At 50.4% G+C, this 8,478-nt stretch overlaps 1 protein-coding gene across 5 annotated transcripts in view; it reads left to right on the top strand.

Annotated features, from left to right (window-relative positions):
* Positions 1–801: 801 nt before the first annotated feature.
* CEP68 (centrosomal protein 68) overlaps positions 802–8,478 on the top strand; it is a 27,077-nt gene continuing 19,400 nt past the window's right edge. For 3 of the 5 annotated variants that reach the window (XM_059659636.1, XM_059659635.1, XM_059659634.1), the window contains exon 1: positions 806–1,016. The gene's annotated coding sequence lies outside the window, so the exon portion shown is untranslated. Of the gene's footprint in view, positions 1,017–8,478 lie in introns of all 5 variants that reach the window. The other 2 variants (XM_059659637.1, XM_059659638.1) reach the window with 2 other exon arrangements.

The following is an 8,478-nucleotide window of genomic DNA, read 5'->3' as shown; positions in this document are numbered from 1 at the left end:
GTCCTTTGGGCTTGAAGTCTCATAAAAAACAAACAAACAAAAAAACAGCCGAACCGGTTTGGCTCAGTGGATAGAGCTCGGCCTGCGGACTGAAGGGTCCCGGGTTGGATTCCGGTCAAGGGCATGTACCTTGGTCGCGGGCACATCCCCACTGGGGGGCGTGCAGGAGGCAGCTGATCGATCTCTCGAGACATCGATGTTTCTAACTCTCTATCCCTCTCCCTTCTTCTCTGTAAAAAAAAACAATAAAATATATATTTTTTTAAAAAAACCATCTGTGGGCTAGTTTCTGCTCTTGCTGTCGAAAGTTTGTGACTCCTGGGCAGGGCAAAGTCTCTAACCTCCTTGTGCTCTGCCCCCACTCCGGCAGTGCCCGGTAGCAGTGACACAACTCTAGCGTTTCCTGCTCGGCGGAATCCCGTTAGCGGCGCGCCGGGCGTGCAGCAGTGCGCTCCGAGCAAAATGAATGAATAACAGAATGCAGACTGAGGGCGCGGCCTACACGCAGGGAAAGAGCGCCCGCGGCGGCACCCATCCACCCGCCGCGCCGCCAGACGACGCGCCCTCGCACGACCCCACGGGCACGGAACTAGCGAACGTGAGCGGCGAGCGCGGAAGGCGAGGGAGGGACGGAGGCCAAGAGCCCCAAGAAGATCCGGCCTCCCATACGCCAATCCGTCACAAGGGGTGGGCTCTTCTCGCAGAAGGGGGCCGCCATTGGTCGATTCTCTGTACCGAGGGCTGGGATTGGCCGTGCTTCGCCCACGGCTCCCTCCGCCCGGAGGCGGGAGGGATGCGAAGGGCGTGTCCGGCACCGGGTCCCGCCCCAAGCGTTTGGGCTCCCGCGCGGGGGCAGCGGTTTGCACCTGGACCCCAGCCGCGGGGCGTATGGGGCCGCTGGCGCCGCGGGCGCTGCCGCAGGCCTGCTGGGGGCGTCCGGAGCGGCCGAGGCGCGGTAGGTAGTGCCCGGCGCGGGCGTCGGGGATCCGCGGGTCTGGAGGCGGCGGCCCAGGCAAGTCCCCTCCCGCGCGGCCCGGCCCCTGTGCCCTGCGGGCTCTCCGGGTCTGCGAGACGGAGCGGGCTGCCGGGCCTCGCGTCCCCCACTTGGAAGGGCACGAAGGCTTTCTGGGCGCCGGGGCGCCTCGTGCCTTCGCCTCCATTTTGCAGACGGAACGGCGGGCGCGGGTCGCGGCCAGGGGTCGGGGCGCGGAGGCGGGAGGCCGGGACTGGGAAGCCTGAGCGCGGCGGGGGGTGGGGCGCGCGTGGCCCGGCGAACTCGCAGCCGCGCCGCTGCTGGGCCGCTGCCTCCCGGGAACGCACTTTCCCTCCGGGCTTCGCCTGGGATTGTGCCGCTGACCCTGCGCCCACGCCGGGGGCCCGGTGCCCCGGGGTATAAGCGACTCCGACCCAGGCTCGCAGCTCAGGGTCATTCCCACGGGAAGAGGACGGCGAATGATGCGCTCTGGTCGCCTCGTCTGCAGCTGTCCACGGCTGCCAAGGGGAAAACGCAAGATATCTCACTCATGCCTGGAAGGGCCAGCCTTTCCAGCTGCCATCGCGGGAACAGCTGTATGCGGCCCAGGGGCACGTGGTCCAAAGCCTGTTTCAGGCCCTGTAGGCTGTCTAGGTTGAGTTCGGTGTATTGTTTTTAATAAAAATGAGCGGAAACCTGCCGGAGCACATTGGACCCCACTGGGAATTCAGTGGGGGGTGTGGGGTGGGGGGAGGTAGTCCCAGGATTGCCAGCGTTGGTAAGTACCCCGACAGCTCCTAGGTCTAGGGTATGAAGAATGTTGTTAAAATGCTTGGCAGAGTGTGTGATGCTAGAAATCAAGGCTCCCGGGCTTGGTTAAAAGAAGTAGAGGTCGCAGCTTCTCATCCCTGTTTCTCCCACCGCTTGGATCCATCAATTCTGGGCCACTCCGTACAGAAAAGAGCAAAGAACTCAGTTTCGCCTCGTTGGGAAAGCTTCTTAAAGCTCTCCCCCCTCCCCACAACTGATGGCCACTCCCTCCTTCAGGCTGCCTTCTGTTGCTGCGGTGTGGTTTCCCCAGCCCCGGGCGCAGTGCTTGGGACACAGAAGTCACTCTGACTGAAGGAAGCCAAAAGAAAACAAAAAATCAGCAGCACAGCCCAGAAGTTTACAAAACAAAAACTGTACTTTCGTTACCTTGTTGGACCACTTGTTCTTACAGGGTAGGGAGACCTCCAAGTCAGATCAGACTTTAGCTCTGCCATGTTAGTAACTCCAGACCAGTGATTACCCTTCTGTATGTCTCAGTTCCCTCATCTGTAAAATGGGAGCTGCCCCTTGGGTTCTGAGGCTTAAGTAATTGACAGAAAGTGCTCAGCAAAGTCCTTGGCACACAGGAAATGTTCAGGAGCTGTTAGCAGTTGTTAGGATAAAAATAAACAGATACTCGAACAGATTCGCTAATACTAAATATCTGCGTTGCTTTTGACCCTTTAGGACCTGTCTGCGTTTGTCCTGTGTGTTTCTTGATTTTTAAAAATCCCTTAAACCTTTTCAGATCCCACCCCAGCCTCCCTCAGTACAAGTGCATACAGGCAAACTTCATTTTATTGTGTTGCACAGAGGTTGCATTTTAGACAAATTGAAGGCAAGACCCTTCAAGCAAAAATATTATAACTCGATTTTTAGAGAACCAAGATGGCGGCATAGGTTAACGCCGGAGTTTGCTGCTTTGAACAACTACTTCAAAAGTGAAACTAAAACACGGAACGGACATCACCCAGAACCACAGGAATGCTGGCTGAGTGGAAGTCCTACAACTAGGAGGAAAGAGAAACGCATGCGGACACTCAGAGGAGGCGCAGTGCTGAAGTCAAATTCTGAGGTGCGGAGTGCGCGGAGCGGGCTGGCGGCGGAGGGCGCGGTTGTTGTTTTCAATCCGGAGGGAGTCGCAGACTCTGAGCACCAGATCCGGGCGAGTCTTTAGGGACCCAGACTCAAACGGGAGAAGCGGGACTGTCTGGCTTCGGTCAGAGCGAGTGCAGCTTTCTCTCCGAGCTTTGCAGCGGGTGCTGGGACTCAGAGAGGCAGAGCCCCTGGGGACAGGACTGAGAGCCGCCATAACTGCTCTCTCCGGCCCACCCTGCTGATCCTGTGCGACCCGCCCTGCCCAAGCCCTGCACAGAGGCATTTGCCAGATAGCCTCAGGCAAAGGCTAGATTAGCACCTCCCTAGAGGACAGAAGTTCTCTCACTGCTGACACAGCTGATTCTCATAGCCACTTGGCCTGGAGGTCAAACCCTCCCTGGAATTAGCTACAACAATCAAGATTTATCTATAATACTGCGAACAAAGACCACTAGGGGGTGCACCAAAGAAGCATAACAAAATGCGGAGACAAAGAAACAGGACAAAATTGTCAATGGAAGAAATAGAGTTCAGAACCACACTTTTAAGGTCTCTCAAGAACTGTTTAGAAGCTGCCGATAAACTTAATGAGATCTACACGAAAACTAATAAGACCCTCGATCTTATATTGGGGAACCAACTAGAAATTAAGCACACACGGACTGAAATAACGAATATTATACAGACGCCCGACAGCAGACCAGAGGAGCGCAAGAATCAAGTCAATGATTTGAAATGCGAGGAAGCAAAAAACATCCAACCGGAAAAGCAAAATGAAAAAAGAATCCAAAAATGCGAGGATAGTGTAAGGAGCCTCTGGGACAGCTTCAAGCGTACCAACATCAGAATTATAGGGGTGCCAGAAGATGAGAGAGAGCAAGATATTGAAAACCTATTTGAAGAAATAATGACAGAAAACTTCCCCCACCTGGTGAAAGAAATAGACTTACAGGTCCAAGAAGCGCGGAGAACCCCAAACAAAAGGAATCCAAAGAGGACCACACCAAGACACATCATAATTAAAATGCCAAGAGCAAAAGATAAAGAGAGAATCTTAAAAACAGCAAGAGAAAGAAACTCAGTTACCTACAAGGGAATACCCATACGACTGTCAGCTGATTTCTCAACAGAAACTTTGCAGGCCAGAAGGGAGTGGCAAGAAATATTCAAAGTGATGAATACCAAGAACCTACAACCAAGATTACTTTATCCAGCAAAGCTATCATTCAGAATTGAAGGTCAGATAAAGAGCTTCACAGATAAGGAAAAGCTAAAGGAGTTCATCACCACCAAACCAGGATTATATGAAATGCTGAAAGGTATCCTTTAAGAAGAGGAAGAGGAAGAAAAAGATACAAATTATGAACAACAAATATGCATCTATCAACAAGTGAATCTAAGAATCAAGTGAATAAATAATCTGATGAACAGAATGAACTGTTGATTATAATAGAATCAGGGACATAGAAAGGGAATGGACTGACTATTCTTGGGGGGGAAAGGGGTGTGGGAGATGTGGGAAGAGACCGGACAAAAATCGTGCACCTATGGATGAGGACAGTGGGTGGGGAGTGAGGGCGGAGGGTGGGGCGGGAACTGGGAGGAGGGGAGTTATGGGGGGGGGGGAAAAAAGGAACAAATGTAATAATCTGAACAATAAAGATTTAATTAAAAAAATAAAAAATAAAAAAAAAAATAAAAAAAAAAAAAATATTATAACTCATTTTATTGCCATTGTCTGGAACTGAACCCGCAATGTCTCAAGGTATGCCTCTGTGCCATAGAAATGAACTCGTTATGCTTTTAGTCTTGCGACCCACTGGAGATTGAAGCGCCAAATAACACTTTGGCAAGTATGATGATGGGAATGGATATGCTCAAAATGTGGCCTCCTACTCAAAATGAGCAGGGGAGTAAAAGGCGTCCTGGTGTGGTTGACGGAAAATCTTTAGGATGGTTGGTTAGGTCAGCCAGAGAGAGGCAGAGCCCGGGTCGCTTCTCTCCTTACAACAAATCTCTTTTCATGAAGAAACTGGTTCCTGTGTTGAAAGTTGTTCATAAACGTGAAAAGCGGAAGAAATCTTGTGTTGGTTCTAGACCTAGTTGCCAGCCCTAGAGGTTGCAGATGTAACCCCTCGGGGAGATTGCCTCACTTCCAGGCTTTCCTGTACCACTTTCTGGCTGCAGGAAACAGGCTAGGTTATACATTTCCTTCCAGCTGTAGGTTCCCTTTGCACACCAGTTTCTCTTAAATTATTTGGAGTTTCCAATACAAAACCACTACTTTTAACTGTCACAGGAGATTTCTGATTTTTGATTCTGCTTTTACTGAAGCCACAGAGAATCATGGATCCTTTCTAGGGAATGCTGTTCTTTCTGGGGACTCCCATCCAGCCGTGACATTCTGTAATTAGCCATTAAAAACCTGTCACAAGATGTGAGCTTTTTCTAGTGTCCTATTAAAAAGACGTTAAGGACAGGGCCATAAATTTTCTTCTGTGTGCCCAGCATAAGATAGGCACTCAGTGAATGTGCCTAAAGCCATTATAGTTCTGCTCCACAGTGCAGACATGGGCTTTCTAACCTGGCGGTTCTGAAACATGGTGCTTCCCAGTCATCTGGACATCTTGCTCGTGCAGATTCTGATTCCAGGTGTAGGAGGTGGGTCCTGAGAATCTGTATTTCCAGCAAGCTCTACGATGATGTAGATGCTGCTGGCCCGTGGACTACATACACACTTTGAATAGAAAGATACTAACAAAAATATCTGCATTTGCTTTTTAGAAGTTCTGATAAACAGGTTTTGTTTTCTTATGGTATTGGAATGAAGTCTTGGGTTTAGGAGCTTTTCCCCCGTTATTCGATTTTGTTTTGTTTTTAAATATATTTTATTGATTTTTTACAGAGAGGAAGGAAGAGGAATAGAGAGTTAGGAATATCGATGAGAGAGAAACACCGATCAGCTGCCTCCTGCACTCCTCCTACTGGGGATGTGCCCACAACCAAGGTACATGCCCTTGGCTGGAATCGAACCTGGGACCCTTCAGCCCACAGGCCGACGCTCTATCCACTGAGCCAAACCGGTCAGGGCGGTTATTCTGTTTTTTAACAGTTACTCTTATTTTGTTCCAAAAAAATGATTTGAGGAATCTCTCCAGGATACTTTCAGTGTAATAGGATTTTTAATGAAAGTAATTGAGACAGAGAGGGTAAAAGAAGAGAGAAGTCAGGGGTAAGATCAGTACAAAAAATGACTGCCTCTTTGTCCTATATATTTTGCTGGGGTGGGACTACAGATCTGGTCCTGAGCTTCTTAGCAGCCAAAGCAAAGAGAAAATATTTTTTAAAAATCCATTTTCCATGAATTATAAAAATCAACTGGCTGCTCAGTGAAACAGCTGTTTCTCTTACTGAGACCAGAGAATTCTTGTCTCCTGGGTTCTCTAATAGGACCCTTTGGTTTTGGTACTTGAGTAACATTCTTCATAGCATCTCTGGAGAAATTCAGCAAGATTCTTATCCGTCTTCATATGTGTAGCCCGATGGGCTCACAGCAAACTGTCAGCACAGTAAAAGCAGTGGCTTGTGGAACTGGTCCAGGGCCAGCTTCCTGGGACAGTAGGAGCAATTTTTTGTTTCAGGGAAGCTGTTTTCCTGCCTTGCTTTTTGGTGGGAACAGAGGGTACAGTTGATTGACATGTTCAGTCCTCATCATCCTCGCACTTTGAGCTTCGTTGGACAGGAACAGTCTGCTGACTGCTAAGGAGAACTTGGCTTTTAGGGAGGGGTGGCTAGGAGCTCAGTCCTCAGTTCCTTGTAGATATGGCAGTTGTGTCTCTTTAAAGGTCACACAAAGACCTCTCAGGACAAGTTAGAAGATTGGCCTGCTGTGAGGCTGTCTGGTGGTCCCAGTCAGCCAGCCAGCTGGTGAGTGAGTGAGTGAGTGAGTGAGTGAGTGAGTGAGTGAGTGAGTGAGTGAGTGAGAAAGGGTGGAGAGCAGTCTGGCAACAGCCTTCCCACCACATTGACCTAGAACAGTGGTTCTCAACCTTCCTAATGCCACGACCCTTTAATACAGTTCCTCATGTTGTGGTGACCCCCAATTTCATTGTTACAAATTGAACATAATTAAAGCATAGTGGTTAATCACAAAAACAATATGTAATTATATATGTGTTTTCTGATGGTCTTAGGCGACCCCTGTGAAAGGGTCGTTCGGCCCCCAAAGGGGTCGTGACCCACAGGTTGAGAACCGCTGGTCTAAAAGGACCCGGTGGCTCCTCCTAGGGCTCAGGGGACCCTTTCTTTCACTAAGCAAAGGCGGGGAAGCAGCCCTGGGGGGAGAAGGGGCTGCTGGTACCCGAGGATCCTGAGGATGGCATCAGCCCATTGGAGCCACATCTCCCCCTCTGCAGGTTTAAGCCTGGTCTTCCTTTTCACTTTGCTTTACTTCCACCTGCAAAGGAGGGGACCCAGCACTCATGGTGACCTGCCTTACAGGGGAAGCGGGACCGGTGTGGAGGACTAAGGGGCTTCAGGGCTTCTGCAGCCAGGGAAGGAGCAGGTGGAACGGCAGTTGCTCTTGGCCATTGGCCTCCCATTCTCAAACCTCTAGCCACAGTGTGGCTGGCATCCACCCTGCTCTGAGGCAGGCCTGGGCCTCTTGTGCTGCCCCCTTTGTCGGCCTCCTCCACATATGTCTTTACCCCCTTTCATGCTGCCTCCCACATATAGATGAGCTTCTGCCTTTAAGCTCCTTTTTCCTATTAATCTAGTTCCCAGAAGCCTTCAGCAACCTACAGCACTGGGTCCTGCCTCCTCCTTTCCTTGTGGGCAGTTTCATGTTCTGTGAGAAAGAGCAGTACTGAGAGCCTTTGTCTGGCTCTCTGGTCAGATTCTGCCCCCGTGTGTGCATGGCACTTGCCACTATACCTGTGGCCTCCTGTGAAAACAACGCGAGTGTTGGGGTTTTGGCCCCTGACCTGGTAAGGACTTGCTATGTCAAGAAACACCTTGCCCTTGCTGGTACAGGTGGCTGTCTGCATGCTCAGGTACAAAGATGGCCCTTCCAAGAAAAAGTTGGTATAAATCAGATTGTTTCAAAGGGAGCTCATGATTTAAAGAATTCTGGGAAAGTCCTTTTCTGATCGGAGGAGGATTGCTCCCTAGCTGATCATTCATATATTTGAGTGGTTTAGCGAAGAGAGGAACAGCATCCTTCCACACACCCCCCACACACCCCCCCGCCAGTTCACAGTTCTCCTTCCTCCATCCGGGATAGGAGCAAGTGGGAGGAAGCCCTGGCAGCTGGGACAGGACTGCACAAGGGTGATGCACCAGACACCAGGAAGGGTCAGATGGCCAGGCTCATGGAGTTAGTGTTACCACATGCGTGATGTGTGAGCATATTTTTACTGTAGGGGAGGAGTAAGCCAAGCCAGCCTACATCACTCCTAATTATATCTGGTAGGTCATGTGGCCTCTGCAGGTCCTGGAAACTAGTGGAGAATTTTAACAGCAAAGTGCAGGTGGTCCCCAGAATATCCTGAAGCTTGTGTGGCTTGTCTCTTGGTTAGGCAGATATGGTGTGCACAGAC

The sequence above is a fragment of the Myotis daubentonii genome, chromosome 12 (assembly GCF_963259705.1).
Source record: "Myotis daubentonii chromosome 12, mMyoDau2.1, whole genome shotgun sequence".
NCBI classification, from domain to species: domain Eukaryota; kingdom Metazoa; phylum Chordata; class Mammalia; order Chiroptera; family Vespertilionidae; genus Myotis; species Myotis daubentonii.
The sequence above is the reverse complement of the archived record's forward strand: the minus strand, read 5'-3'. Positions and strand labels throughout refer to the sequence as shown.